At 47.4% G+C, this 8396-nt stretch overlaps 1 long non-coding RNA gene across 1 annotated transcript; it reads left to right on the top strand.

The window, feature by feature from the left end:
- Positions 1-3523: 3523 nt before the first annotated feature.
- LOC145335737 (uncharacterized) lies at positions 3524-8041 on the top strand. The gene is made up of 3 exons (XR_013885298.1): positions 3524-3633; positions 3714-3752; positions 7979-8041. It is a non-coding gene; the product is annotated as an uncharacterized LOC145335737 (long non-coding RNA).
- The last annotated feature ends 355 nt before the right edge of the window (positions 8042-8396 follow it).

The raw sequence follows: 8396 nt of genomic DNA, 5'->3' as shown, positions 1-8396 counted from the left end.
GGAGAATTTAGCATGGCTGATTCACCCTAACCAGCACGTCTTTCGGACTGTGGGAGGAAACCGGAGCACCCGGAGGAATCACATGCAGACACGGAGGGAATGTGCAAACTCCACACGGACAGTGACCCAAGCCAGGAGTCGAACCCGGGTCTCTCGTGCTGCGAGGCAGCAGTGCTAACCACTGTGCCACCGTGCCCCCTGTGCCACCATAACTTCATTGCAGTGTTAATATAAGCCTACTTGAAGGTTTATTTATTAACATCGCAAGTAGGCTTACATTAACACTGCAATGAAGTTACTGTGAAAATCCCCTAGACGTCACACTCCTGTTCAGGTGCACTGAGGGAGAATTCAGCACGGCCAATGCACCCTAACCAGCACGTCTGAAAGACATTCAGCAATATGACCTAATTAAGTTTAAATTTATTTATTCATGTCACAAATAGGCTTACGTTAACATTGCAATGAAGTTACTGTGAAAATCCCCCAGTCGGGAAGGGTCACTGGCTTTTGGGTTGATAGTTTTGTGAAGCACTCTTGCTCTCTCTCAGACCTCGCTGCTGAATTCACTCTGCACTCTCTGTGCTTTCCTTTTCGCTGAAACTGAACCTGAAACTGGCATTGAAATTCCACAGCTAACTTCCTTCATGCCTAAAGTAGTCATGCACCCCGAAACAATAATGAAGGGAATTAACCTCAAGGTTAAGTGTTTCCTTCCACCCGTCTCAGACACACCATCACTGCACCTCATGTACGTGAATACTGGACGAGTGGGTATCTTTCCTTCTGAGACGGTTCCCCAAGAGGGAGGATGATGTGCTTCCACTCTGCTTCTGAGGTGGCGGAGAATTCCAACACTCCCTCCGCGGACTCTGTCACCCACAGGGCAGGTGGTATTTGGAGGGTTGGGAGGATGAGGGAGTTTGGAGGGTTGGGAGGGTAAGGTAGGTTGGAGGGTTGCGAGGGTGAGGGGCTTGGAGAGTTGGGAGGGTGAGTAGTTTGGAGGGTTGCGAGGGTGAGGAGTTTGGAGGCTTCTGAGGGTGAGGAGTTTGGAGGGTTGCGAGGGTGAAGAATTTGGATGGTTGCGAGGGTGAGGAGTTTGGAGCATTGCAAAGGGGAGGCGTTTGGAGGGTTGTGAGGATGAGGAGCTTGGAGGGTTGTGAGGATGAGGAGCTTGGAGAGTTGAGAGGGTGTGGAGTTTGGAGGAATGCGAGGTTGAGGAGTTTGGAGGGTGAGGAGTTTGGAGGGTTGCGAGTGTGAGGAGTTTGGAAGGTTGCAAGGGTGAGGAGTTTGGAGGGTTCTGAAGGTGAGGAGATGGAAGGTTGCGAGGGTGAGGAGTTTGGAGGGTTGCAAGGGTGAGGAGTTTGGAGGGTTCTGAAGGTGAGGAGATGGAAGGTTGCGAGGGTGAGGAGTTTGGAGGGTTGCGAAGGTGAGGAGTTTGGAGGGTTGTGAATGTGAGGAGATGGAGGGTTGTGAGGCTGAGGAGTTTGGAGGAATGCAAGGGTGAGGAGTTTGGAAGGTTCTGAGGGTGAGGAGATGGAGGGTTGCGAGGGTGAGGAGTTTGGAAGGGTGCGAGGCTGAGGAGTTTGGAGGGTTCTGAGGTTGGGGAGATGGAGGGTTGTGAGGCTGAGGAGTTTGGAGAGTTGCGAGGGTGAGGAGTTTGGAGGGTTGTGTGGTTGAGAGTTTGGAGGGTGAGTCGTTTGGAGGGTTCCGAGGGTGAGTAGGGTTGTGAGGGTTGTGAAGATGAGAGATTTGGAGGGTTGGGATGGTGAGAACGTGGAGAGTTGCGAGGGTGAGGAGTTTGGAGGGTGAGGAGTTTGAAGGGTTGCAAGTGTGATAAATTTGGAGGGTTGTGAGGGTGAGAATTTGGAGGGTTGTGAGGCTGAGGAGTTTGGAGGGTTGCGAGGCTCAGGAGTTTGGAGGAATGCAAGGTTGAGGAGTTTGGAGGGTTGCGAGTGTGAGGAATTTGGAGGGTTGCAAGTGTGAGGAATTTGGAGGGTTGCGAGTGTGAGGAATTTGGAGGGTTGTGAGAGTGAGAATTTGGAGGGTTGTGAGGGTGAGGAGTTTAGAGGGTTCTGAGGGTGAGGAGATGGAGGTTTGCAAGGGTGAGGAGTTTGAAGATTGCGAGGGTGAGGAGTTTGGAGGGTTGAGAGGGTGAGGAGTTTGGAGGGTTGTGTAGTTGAGAGTTTGGACGGTGAGTAGTTGGAGGGTTCCGAGGGGGAGTAGGGCTGTGAGGGTTGTGAAGTTGAGAGGTTTATAGGGTTGAGAGGGTAAGAAGCTTGGAGAGTTGCGAGGGTGAGGAGTTTGGACGGTGAGGAGTTTGGAGAGTTGCGAGAGTGAGAAGTTTGGAGGGTTGCAAGGGTGATAAATTTGGAGGGTTGTGTGGGTGAGGAGATTGGAGGGTTGTGAGCGTGAGGAGTTTGGAGGGTTGTGAGGGTGTGGAGACTGAAGGGTTGTGAAGGTGAGGAGTTTGGAGGGCTGTGAGGGTGAGGAGTTTGGAGGGTTGTGAGGGTGAGGAGATTGGAGGGTTGTGAGGGTGTGGAGATTGGAGGGTTGTGAGGGTGTGGAGATTCAAGGGTTGTGAGGGTGAGGAGTTTGGAGGGTTGTGAGGGTGAGGAGATTGGAGGGTTGTGAGGGTGAGGAGATTGGAGGGTTGTGAGGGTGAGGAGATTGGAGCGTTGTGAGGGTGAGGAGATTGGAGGGTTGTGAGGGTGAGGAGATTGGTGAGTTGTGAGGGTGAGGAGATTGAAGGGTTGTGAGGGTGAGGAGATTGGAGGGTTGTGAGCGTGAGGAGTTTGGAGGGTTGTGAGGGTGTGGAGATTGTAGGGTTGTGAGGGTGAGGAGATTGGAGGGTTGTGAGGGTGAGGAGGTTGGAGGGTTGTGAGGGTGAGGAGTTTGGAGGGTTGTGAGGGTGAGGGTTTGGAGGATAGCGAGGGTGAGGTGGTTTGGAAGGTGAGGGAAGCTATCCGATGCTTGGAAGGATGCAGCTCCAGAAATACTCAGGAAGCTTGACACCATCCAGGACAAAGCAGCCCTCTTGCTCACTCTCATTTTCATAAACATTCAACCCTTCCCTATGAGCAGTGTCCACCATGTGTACATCTACAAGATACACTGCAGGAATTCACCGAGGCTCCTTCAGCAGCACCTTCCAAATCCAAGACCATCTAGAAAGACAAGAGCAACACAGACTTGCTAACACCATCACCTGGAGACCCCCTTGCAACTTGAATCACCACCCTATATATCAGCATTCCTTCACTATCGCTGGGTCAAAATCCTGGAAACTCCCTCACTGACAGCACTGTGGGTGTACCTACATCACGTGAACTGCAGTGATGTACAGTTCACTACTGCCTTTAAGTGTAGCTTGGGATGGGGAATAATGGCTGGACCAGCCAGCGACGCCCACATACCGTAAAATGAATTTTAAAAAAGCACTGTGATCTTAAAACTGGTTGCACAACATACATTTTTGGTACAGCGATGTGCCAATATAAAGGGTGCAGATCATTTACAGGAAGAACCAGTAACTGCACTGAGCTGTCAAACACTCTCCCATCTTACGCAGAGCATTGAATTATTCCAGAGCAATGGGGAGTATTTTCTGGATCATTCTTCTGATTCCTGCTGGTGAGTTAAGTTGTCCTAATCTGTTTAAATTCCAGTTTATAATTTTATAGAAACTCTGACGTTACTGCTTTGTTTTACAGTGAGTGGCATGCAGGAGAACTATTCAAACGATTTCAGAGGTAAATTTCTTTAATCATTTGATTTGATTTATGATTGTCACATGTATAAGTATGCAGTGAAAAGTATTGTTTCTTGTGCACTACACAGCCAAAGGTAACAAGAGTACATAGGGGAGAAGGAAAGGAGAGGGTGCAGAATGTAACGTTACAGCCATAGCTGGGGTGTAGAGAAAGATCAACTGAATGCAAGGTAGGTCTATTTATCTGATGGCATCAGATAAGAAACTGTTCTTATATCAGTTGGGACATGATCTCAGACTTTTGTATATTTTTTCCCATGGAAGAAGGTGGGAGCAAGCATGTCCAGGGTGCATGGGGTCCTTGATTATGCTGGCTGTTTGCCTGAGGCAGTGGGAAGTGCAGACAGAGTTAATGGGTGAGAGATTGGTTTGTGTGATGGATTGGGCTATATTCACGACCCTTTGTAGTTTCTTGCTGTCTTGGACAGAGCAGGAGCCCATCCCAAGCTGTGATAGGATAGGATGCTTTCTATGCCTTCTCAGTAAAAGTTGGTGAGAGTCGTAGCTGACATGCCACTTTCTTTAGTCTTCTGAGAAAGTAGAGGCGTTGGTGAGCTTTTTTAACTATAGTGTCAGTATGGGGGGACCAGGAAAGGTTATTGGTAATCTGGACACCTAAAAACTTGAAGCCCTCGACCATTTCCACTTCATCCCCATTGATGTAGACATGGGCATGTTCTCCACTATGCTTCCTGAAGTCGATGACAATCTCCTTCGTTTTGTAACATTGAGGGAGAGATTATTGTCACCGCACCAGTTCACCAGATTCTCTAACTCAATCACTACCGCACCAAAAGCTGCTGCCCCATTGGGAATTGGGCATCACTGGCAATGCCAACATTCTCTGCCAGTCACTCTGTTACCCCTTGAGAAGGTAATGGTGAACCAACCATTCTCACTGGTGGGATATTGTGGCCCTGCCAATGGTGACAGTGGGCAGCACGGTGGCACAGTGGTGAGCAGTGCTGCCTCACAGCGCCAGGGACCCTGGTTTGATTCCTGGCTTTGTTCACTGGCTTTGTGGAGTTTGCACATTCTCCATGTGTCTGTGTGGGTTTCCTCTGGGTGCTCCGGTTTCCTCCCACAGTCTGAAAGACGTGCTGGCTAGGTATATTGACCGTATTAAATTCTCCCTCAGTGTACCCGAACAGGTGCCGGAGTGTGGCGACTGGGAGATTTTCACAGTAACTTCATTGCCGTGTTAATGTAAGCCTACTGTGATACGAACAAATGTCCCCCACTTCCCCCCAACCCACCCTCCCCCTCCTACCACCCCTCCACCTCTCCCCTCCTCGCCTCCTCCCTCCACTGCTCTCCCCTGCACCCTCCCCCCTCAATCACTGCCGTCACTGCAGTGTAGGTACACCCACAGTGCCGTTAGGGAGGGAGCTACAGGATTTTGACCTAGCGACAGTGAACGAACATTGGTATATTTCCAAATCTGGACGGTGGGTGGCTTGGAGGGGAACTTTCAAGTGTTGGTGTTCCCATAGACCTGCCACCCTTATCCTTCTGGGTGACAGAGGATCTTATACAGAGTACAGATCTCTTATACAGAGATCTTATACACAGGTAGTAAATTTAGATTCCTAATTATGCTTAACAATTCACATAACCTAGCAGAGTACACATCTTTCTCAACTCCTTGCCAATAGCCCACTGTGCTAGCGATTTTGCTATTGAGTTGATTTATTATTGTCACATGTATTAGTATACAGTAAAAAGTATTGGTTCTTGTGCGCTATACACTCAAAGCATACTGTCCGTAGAGAAGGAAAGGAGCGAGTGCAGAATGTAATGTTACAGTCATAACTAGGGTGTAGCGCTTAACTTAATATAAGGTATTATATTTCAAAAGTCTGACGGCAGCAGGGAAGAAGCTGTTCTTGAGTCCATTGGTTCATGACCTCAGACATTTGTATCTTTTTCCCAATGGAAGAAGGTAGAAGAGAGAATGTCCGGGGTGCGTGGGGTCCTTAATTATGCTGACTGCTTTGCCGAGGCAGCAGGAAGTGTACTCAGAGTCCATGAGTGGGAGGCTGGTTTGCGTGATGGACTGGGCTACATTCACGACCCTTTGTACTTTCTTGCGGTCCTGGGCAGAGCAGGAGCCATACTAAGCTGTGATACAACCAGAAAGAATGCTTTCTATGGGGCATCTATAGAAGATTGTCTGATTCCTGTAGGTTCAAGAGGCAAACTGTCCCCCATTGCAAGGAAATGCACAGAATTAGGGCGGACATGGCTCGTAGAACGGAATTCCCTGTTGCCGCGGGCTGGATTTTACGAGCCTTTTCCAAGTGAGGTTGTAAAATCCCGCAGATTAATGTCTCAACGGGAACTGAATGCAAATTCCTATCTTATAGCGCCATCTGGTGTACTTTAAAACTTCCTTGAAAACTCTGCTCAGTGGAGAGCAGGTGAATGTTTAAAACAAATCGAGGGGTCAATCACTTCTACAGACTCAGCACTGGGAGAGATTCATAGCTCTCTGTGTCTGTCAATATGCAAACATTCCTTTATCTAGTATGATGAGCACTGGGCAAGATGGAGAAGAGAATTTCTTGGAGTCAAGAGACAAGAGAGGTTAATTAGTGACTTTTACAATTATGACATAAATTCCTGCAAATAAAACCTAGAAATTGGCATTAATAATTTGATTTGATTTTGATTTGATTTGATTTATTATTGTCACATGTATTAGTATACAGTGAAAAGTCTTGTTTCTTGCACGCTATACAGACAAAGCATACTCTTCATAGAGAAGGAAAGAGGGGGTACAGAACGTAGTGTTACAGTCACACCTCAGGTGTAGAGAAAGATCAACTTCGTGCAAGGTAGCTCCATTCAAAAGTCTGATGGCAGCAGGGAAGAAGCTGTCCTTGAATCAGTTGGTACGTGATCTCAGACTGTTGTATCTTTTACTCAATGGAAGAAGGTGGAAGAGAGAATGTCCGGGAGACGTGGGTGCTTAGTTGTGCTGGCTGCTTTGCTGGCGCAGGGGTAAGTGTAGACAGTGTCAATGGATGGGAGGCTGGTTTGTGCAATGGATTGGGCTGCATTCACGATCTTTTGTAGTTCCTTGCGGTCTTGGGCACAGCAGGAGCCATACCAAGCTGTGATACATCCAGAAAGAATGCTTTCTATGGTGCATCTGTAAAAGTTGGAGAGAGTCATAGCTGATATGCCAAATGAGAAAGTAGAGCCATTAGTGGGCTTTCTGAAGTATAGTGTCAGCACCGGGGGACCAGCACAGGTTGGTGGTGATCTGGACACTAAAAAACATCAAACTCTTGACCCTTTCCACTTCGTCCTTGTTAATGTAGACAGAGGCAAATTCTTAACACGTCCTGAGGCCAATGGCAATCTCCTTCATTTTGTTAACATTGAGGGAAAGAATAATATTATGGTAGTGAACTTTATGTTAGCGCTTTATAATACAGTAAGAAGTCTTACGACACCAGGTTAAAGTCCAGCAGGTTTATTTGGAATCACGAGCTTTTGGAGCGCTGCTCTTTCATCAGGTGAGTGGAGAGAAACGATTCATAAACACAGTGTATATAGACTGAGGAAGTTAATAGTTGGAATGCCAGTCCTTACAGGTAATCAAGTCTTTACAGGTACAGACAGTGCGAGTGGAGAGAGGGGTAATCACAGGTTAAAGAGGTGTGAATTGTCTCAAGCCAGGACAGTTGGTAGGATTTTGCAAACCCAGGCCATATGGAGAGGGGGGGGTTACACGGAGTGTGACATGAACCCAAGATCCCGGTTGAGGTTGTCCTCTCGCGTGTGGACCTCTCCACTCACCTGAGGAAGGAGCAGTGCTCCAGCCCAGTCCAACGCCGGCATCTCCACATCATTGCTTTATAATACTCCATGGGCTATCTGGGTCCAGACATTATCTTGTTTCTGTCCTAGTTAAATATTACTTTATAAATGTTGCCAGTTTTAATTGTTGAGTGCTTAAATTTCGGTCCATGGATAATATATCTCCTGCATTATCTGTTAAATTATGGTCCATGGATTAAATATATTCTACATTATCTGTTAAATTACGATATATAGATTACATATATTCCTGCATTATCTTTTAAATTACTGTGAATGGTTAATGCATGCTCTGCATTATCTGTTAAATTATGGTCCATGGATAACGTACAAACTGTCCTCTCTTTGTTCATAGTAACATTGTGCTCTTATTTACAGACTGTATATTAGATCTCCTTCCAGAGGCTGTAGCAGTCTGTCAGATCCCAAGTTTCACAGGTAAATACCTTTACATTTTCCATTTTATCCATTCCATAGTTGTAAATCGGCCTGAGTTGTGGAGAATGAAAGGTGAGGTTGGAGGATCTCCTGTCTCAGCAGAACCACATTAAGTTCATGTTTATTGAGTTTATTTATTAGTCACATCTGGGCTTACGTTAACACTGCAATGAAGTTACTGTGAAAATCCCCTTGTCGCCAGACTCCGGCGCCTGTTCGGGTACACTGAGGAAGAATTTAGCTCGGCCAATGCACCCTAACCAGCACGTCTTTCAGACTGTGGGAGGGAACCGGAAGAAACCCAAGCAGACACGGGGAGAATGTGCAGACTCCACACAGACAGTGACCTGGGAACCCG

This window comes from Carcharhinus amblyrhynchos, unplaced genomic scaffold, assembly GCF_965287045.1.
Source record: "Carcharhinus amblyrhynchos unplaced genomic scaffold, sCarAmb.v2.hapA scaffold_40, whole genome shotgun sequence".
Taxonomy (NCBI): Eukaryota; Metazoa; Chordata; class Chondrichthyes; order Carcharhiniformes; family Carcharhinidae; genus Carcharhinus; species Carcharhinus amblyrhynchos.
The sequence above is the reverse complement of the archived record's forward strand: the minus strand, read 5'-3'. Positions and strand labels throughout refer to the sequence as shown.